Consider the following 6,822-nt stretch of genomic DNA (forward strand, 5'->3'; position numbering starts at 1 on the left):
CGGGGGCCGGGGGCCGGGCGTGCGGCCGGCGCCGCCGAGGAAGCGGGAGCCGAGCTCCTATCGCCCGGCCGCCCCCATTGTTCGTCCCTCTAGCAGCAGTTCGCTGGTCTCCGAGCGCGTCCTTCGCGAGGGAGGGGTCCTGCGGCCCAATTCGACCCCCACTGCCGCCTCCCCGAACTCCAGCGCTCGGGCCGGGTCGGCGCCGCAAGTTTTATGATCAGACTCTGCCAGCGAGGGGTTTCCAGCTCAGGACCCTGTAGAAAGGAGGCTTTACAACGTGCCGCTAAAATTGGAGGAAGCTGGGCAAGCCTGCATCTCACACATTAAAAGAAGAGGGAAAGCAGCCCAGATATGTTTATAAAGTGATAACTAGGTAGAGACAAATGTGGGCATTTTTTTTTTTTTTAAGGATCCGGAAAGTTAGAGCAGATGATGTCATTTTGAATATCTTTAACGTATGGATGCGAAAGGGAATGTCGGGGTCCAAAGGAGTTCAGAAAAGCACGTTTCGCTGTCTCTAATTGTTATTATTTAGCTCTTTGTTGTATACACAGGAAAATTTAAAAGCAAGGGCCGAGCTACCCTTAACAAAAACAGGCTTGATTTCTTAACGTGAAATGCGTTTTCAAAATAACAGTGAAATTCAAAAGGGAAAAACGTGTCATTTGCTTTTATAGCACGTTTTGGAAACAATTGCAATCCACCTACGAAACTCTGCCTGTTTTCCTTTGTGAGACATGTGGAAAAAATACTTCTGGCAAACGTCACAGTTCTAAAAAAAATGAAGATTTCCAACAAGTGCTCGCGAGTCTCGAAGACGAGACCGAAGTCACCTTTCGTGAAAACTCATGAAGAAATCATTTCAATCCCTTGGCCCAAACCTTGCGAGGGCAAGAGGGTAATTTTAACTTAGATTTATAATAGACTTTGCAGAAATTCCTTCTAAAATCCCCATTCCTGGTCTGTGTATGATTCAGCACTGTTTCCCAAGGTGGATTTTAAAAAACCAATTAGAATTGATCTCTAATGGAATATTATATTTGCACGTCATCATGAAAACATCATTTGACAAGAGTTTTGAATTACAAGAAAGAAGTTAACAGATGATGTTCGTAAATAGCATCTGTTTGAAAAGAACCCTTAAGAGTCAGTTAAAGGTAGTGGTAATTTTGCATTTGAAGTGCTATAGAAGTGTTTTTGCTTTTGCACAGTTTCATTTTGCAGATCTTCTTCCTTAAACTTGCCTTTCCTCGTGGAAATCATTCAGTTATTTCGAGGCATACAGAGAAATTCTTATAGAAGAAATCACTGGAGGTGTAACCGTGGAAAGGTTTGAACAGAAAAACATTGGTATTGAAAAAGAGGTATTCTCAATCTGTTCATCCCTTCCGCACTCATCCTCCCAGGGTCCCCCTCCCCAACTACTTGGATTCAATTTACATTTTTTATTTATAAGTCTTTGAAGATTTAGAATAGCTTTAGAAGTTTGTGTGCTATGCAGTTGATGGTAGAAGGTGAATCTTTTTACATAGTTTAGCGTTTGAGACCTTTTTTGGTTTCATTTAAAATAAAAAAAAACGTGTTACAAGTCATGGTATACTTGCGAGAAAAACAACAAATGGGTGGAAAAAAGGGCATGAATGGGGGTGGGGATGGAGAGGGGTATGTAGCATTCCTGGTCAGTCTCCATAATACCTTTCTTTAATATTATGTCATTATATTTTCCGCTTGTGCTTGTACCAAAGATCATTGCTTTTTAAATTGGGGTAAAGAGCCACCATATAAAAATTGCTTAGTCTGGCTCTTAAGCGCCATCGTAAAGTAAGACTGACAAAAAGTGATCTGAGGCTTGTGTGTTTAATTCGCCAAGAATGCTAAGCCTCCTAAGATTCACCCTATGGGGCCATGTTGGACCTTGGCACTGTTACTGTATAATTTCAAGAGATAAATAGACATATTGTAGATTTTTAAAAATCTAAGATGTAATAGGCAAACAGTTTATTAGTTGAAGGAATAAAAAAATGAATTTGTCAACCTCCTTCTCTCTGGGACACAATGCAGTTAATTAACATATTCTTGGGCTTGTTTCTGGATTTGCTAAGCAGTGGCTCCTTTCAGAGAGGAAAACATTTAAATCTTAGAAAGTTCTCTTCTTTGGCCAGATAGTATTTAACAACTCCATTTAATTTCTTCTTATTATTAAGTCCAAGATATGTTTCATTTCCTTAAATGTCTCTTCCATTGCAAAAAACTGATTTTCCTCTTTTCTATATCTAGAATCTTTCCACTTACAAAATGTTATTGTCTCCTATAAACAGACACCTTTAATCATACTTTAATTATAACAGAAATGCATATCTTCAGTATCAGTAAAAAAATGGGACCATGGATCTCACCCTTATATTGATGATACTCTGAAAAGTCAGACACTAAACACGCTTAAATGTTGGAGCATCATGGAAAAAAATAGTCCAACTCTGAAATGTTATTGAGGTTTATGCAATGCCTAGAAAACCTAAAGTCATCTTTTATGTATATTTTTTCTGCTGGTAATTATAAGATGTTTTACCCAAAAATGTAAATACAACCAATATATATCAGTTTTATAGCAGAAGGAGTAGCTCTGAAGCCAAACACAAGATTAACCAAGCCAAACCCTTTACAGTGAATATTAGGCCTTGATTCTTAAAAATATTTTAAAATTTAGATTGCATACAATTTAAATTTCAGAATGACCTACCTAAACTTTCCAACAGTGGAGTGTATCTCACAATGATATTAATTGTAACTGATTCTAAGTTGCAGTCTGTTTTTAGGAAAATGATGACTTTTACATGAAAAAGTGGTTAACATTTTACTGCTACTTAAATAAAATGTAGACAATTCTAAACTACCTGATAAATAAAAACTCTTCACGAATATGAACTTCAACTATCGAAAATCCTTAAAGAGACCAGTTTGTCTGAATATTTCTGTTAATCATTACTTAGATATTGTAGTTCTTTTGTACATACAAAATAAAATCATGTTTTACTCTGAAGAATAAAGTTCAGGTTGCAATTAGCTTTTAAACACTAGCATTGTACATTAAATGAATATTTATTGTGGACCTACTACGTGCAAGAGACTTGCTAGGTGGTATGGCGAATAAAAAAAAAATCACCTAGTAAGATCAACATGCTTCATTAAATGGAATTTCCCAAAAACCATTAAGAGAATATCAATTGAAAATTGAATTGAAATGAATACCTTTTAATGAAATTTCTAACAGTACTGCAAAATATAGGTACCATGTACATGTTTGTATCGCACTTCTTGTGAGACAGATAAAACTCGTTTCAGAAGTACCTCAATATGTTTCTCATACTAGCACAAATATTTGGTTCCTAATAAGCTCATAATTTAAAAGGTAGGAAACCTTTTACGAATGAGCAAAGAAAAATGTTATTCAGGGATTCCTTTATGTAAAAGGGACATATTTGAAAATTTGTACAGGTCATAAGAAATTGCCTTTTTGCATTCTCCAAATACTTTATTTAGAAATAAGGTTATAGTTTCTGATGAGGTAAAGTAGATGAATGAAATCTAGTAATTGCTTTTTGTTTTAAAACCATAGTATCAGTTGCTTTTGTTTTAAAACCTTCCTATCAGAGCCAACCCAGAATTTTAAACACCTCATGGAAGTTAAGAATCTGTGTTAAGAAAAATGCATCTAGTTTTAACATTATAGAAATATATGTCATTTCCCATACCTCATTATAGAAATATACATCAATGAATATGGTAGACTAAATATGTGCACAAACAGAAGAGAAATAAAGCTTTAATTTAAAAAGGAGATGAATATAATCAATGCTAACCTATGAACCAAATTTGGTTTTAACTATTTCTTTCATAGTATCCACTTACATAAATGATTATGGAAAAGGAAATCCAAAAATTTGGTCTCTAGGTTGAGGAATAAAGAAAATTATAAGGAGATCTATTACCCATAGAGAAAAAAAAATACAGTTTCCCATTATAGTAGGGTTAGAGGTTACATCATAAAATACTTTACTTGAGTTTTTTGTGGTTTGCCTCAGATGATTAGTTCAGAGAAATGGATGAGCCCGTACTGAGTTAGCTGCTGTTATGTGAAGAAGAATACTGGAGACAACAGGCTTTTGTTTTATTCTGCAGGTACTAGATCTACTTTTCCAAAGGGTATTTTGAGAATGAGGACTCAGATTTAAAGAGTAACATTATTTTAAGATTGAAATTGTCCTTTCTACGAAGTTATTTTATAAATCCCATGGACTTTTTCCCCCGTTACCATGTATTTTTAAAAACTTACTTGAACTTTAACAATAATGGCAATTGATAAATCTTATCCATTCTAAGATATGAGAATTAGCATATTCAGTCAATGTCATATGTATGTATGTGGATCTGTATAGGTGTGTGTGCATGCATAGTATGGGTATATATCTCACACAAAGGACAAATATACCTTGCTCACTGCTATATTTCCTGTGTCCAGAACAGTCCCTGGCTCACAGTGAATGTTCAATAAATATTTACTGAATGAATAAATAATTAGTTGTATATCTGAACTATTTTATAATGTCTGTTATTCTTCCTTTTCACTTGATATTTTATAGATACATATTAAATGTTACACATTTGGTATATAACAGAAGAAGAAAAGTTGATATTAGAGTGGCCTGTTTATACCCATTATGTTTTTTCGTATAATTTTCATAACTCAACATTAAATATGTTAAATGTTTTAAATAATTTGACATATTTTATCAATTTATATGTACATCATTAATAAAATTTCTGCTTAAGATGCTATTTTTTATAGATAGGCCTGTTCTTATGAAATAGTGTATTTTCTCCATTTTTTTAAATTTCAAAAGTCTCTTATGAATGATGAATTTGTTTTATTTTGAATAGAGTGAATGTTTACCTATATTTCTTTTCTTAAGTGTTATAGAATAGGATAAAGTACCTATTCTTCTTTACATATAAATTAATTCAATTACAAGAACTAGGCTCCTATGTGTTCAAAATAAAATGAATGTATGTTTGAATAATTTAGAGCATTAAGGTTTGACAGCGGTGTTTGAGATGGGAAGTTTCACAGTGATTTTAACTCAAAATTGGTCTTCATTAGAAGAGAGCCTGAGCAGGAATTGGTATCCCTGGCTAAAGGATAAAGATAAAACACACAGTTAAGATATACAAAATGACAGTTTTGTTTGACAGTGGTTTTAATTTTATGTTTAAGAACATAATTATTATACATTTAGAAATTAAGTGTTGCCATATGCCTCAAAAGAATTGGTATTGCATAGGTATGTAATCTTTTAGTCATGGTTTCTTAATGAGCTAATAGCTAAGAGAATTCTCATTCTTACATGTCTCTTTAGTGTGCATTTTCCCTTAAACTTTTAGTAGATTTCCATTATTGTAGAGATCTCACTTGGCTTTAAAATGTTGGAATATACTTGCTAACATATGCTGGCATTGTGTAGTATCTATTGTAATTCTTAAATAGATTTCCAGCAATTAATTTGAAATGGAAGAAACAGCCATGCTACCATTTCTATTTTTCCTTTCTGAGAACATTGAGAATGCTTTTAAAGATTAAACCAGTCATCTTTTGGTGACTAAGAGAACTTAGGTTCCTTCATCCGTTAGCATTGCATAACTACAATTTCCAGATCTTCACAGTATATTGTTAATTCCTGATAAACAGCCATTTTTACCTGCAAGTTATTAACCAAATCCATGAATTCACCTTGTAAGTATGCCTGTCATTTAAACAATCTATATTTCTATTTCATACTAAATTTTCATAATTAGACACTTTTTGCCTAAAACAAATCTTGGGCTTACAAGGATACATAGGGTATAGGGCAACAATGAATATTTTACAGCTCCAAACTGCACAGTATCCGGCTAATTAATCTATTCAGATAGGCCTAATCCATTTTCTATTTGTATGTGAAGAGTGAGCTCCCATCTTTGTCACTTAAATCACCTTAAAAAACAAAAAAGTGACCTTAAATTTTCAAGAGTAAATCTGGAATACAGAGCGAGATCTGAGAAATCCTCAAACAAAACTGGACCCCCCTGTCTCATGGTGTTCTCATTTGGTGAGACTAGAACTTGGGTTCCTTCATCCTTTGGTATCATATTACGGTATTTTCCAGGTCATCACATTATATTGCTAATTCCTGATTAACAACCATTTGTTCTTCTAACAGCAAGCTGAAGGTAGCCTTGGTGTTCCCTCTTTGAGTATTACCCTAACCCAGGCTTTTGACCTTCAGTGTGTGATGCACTTTCATTTGTCACTGGGGCCAATGTGGTGTGTAAATGGGCTGCGGATCTGGTGGCACTTCCACTGCGTGAACTTTGGGTAGAGTCCAGGATGTGAATTTAATGGGTGGAGAAACTGCGGCAGCGTGTGAAGTTAGCGCGGCCAACTGCAGGAAGCCATGCTTCACTGCACCCTTCATGGAAGCTGGCATACTTGCCCTACCCGTGTTACCCACGGGCCAGCTCTTGAGGAAAAGGCCCACAGGTAGGTTCTCAATGCAAAGATACCCCGGGGGAGTCCGTCCCCTCTGGCTACTCTGATAAAAAACCCCTCCCTCCCGGTCTTCGGCACCCTCCTCCCTTCCCTCCCTCAGAGGCCCCTTCCAGACGTGCACGCTCAGCCCGCGCGACCAGCGCTGCAGAAGGCGGCCCCAACGTCCCCGCCCCCGCGTGCGCGCCCCCGCGTTCTCTCGTTGGCTTGTTCCGGCCTCAGCGCGCCGCCTGCGCCACTTG

Source organism: Suricata suricatta, chromosome 10 (assembly GCF_006229205.1).
Source record: "Suricata suricatta isolate VVHF042 chromosome 10, meerkat_22Aug2017_6uvM2_HiC, whole genome shotgun sequence".
NCBI lineage: Eukaryota > Metazoa > Chordata > Mammalia > Carnivora > Herpestidae > Suricata > Suricata suricatta.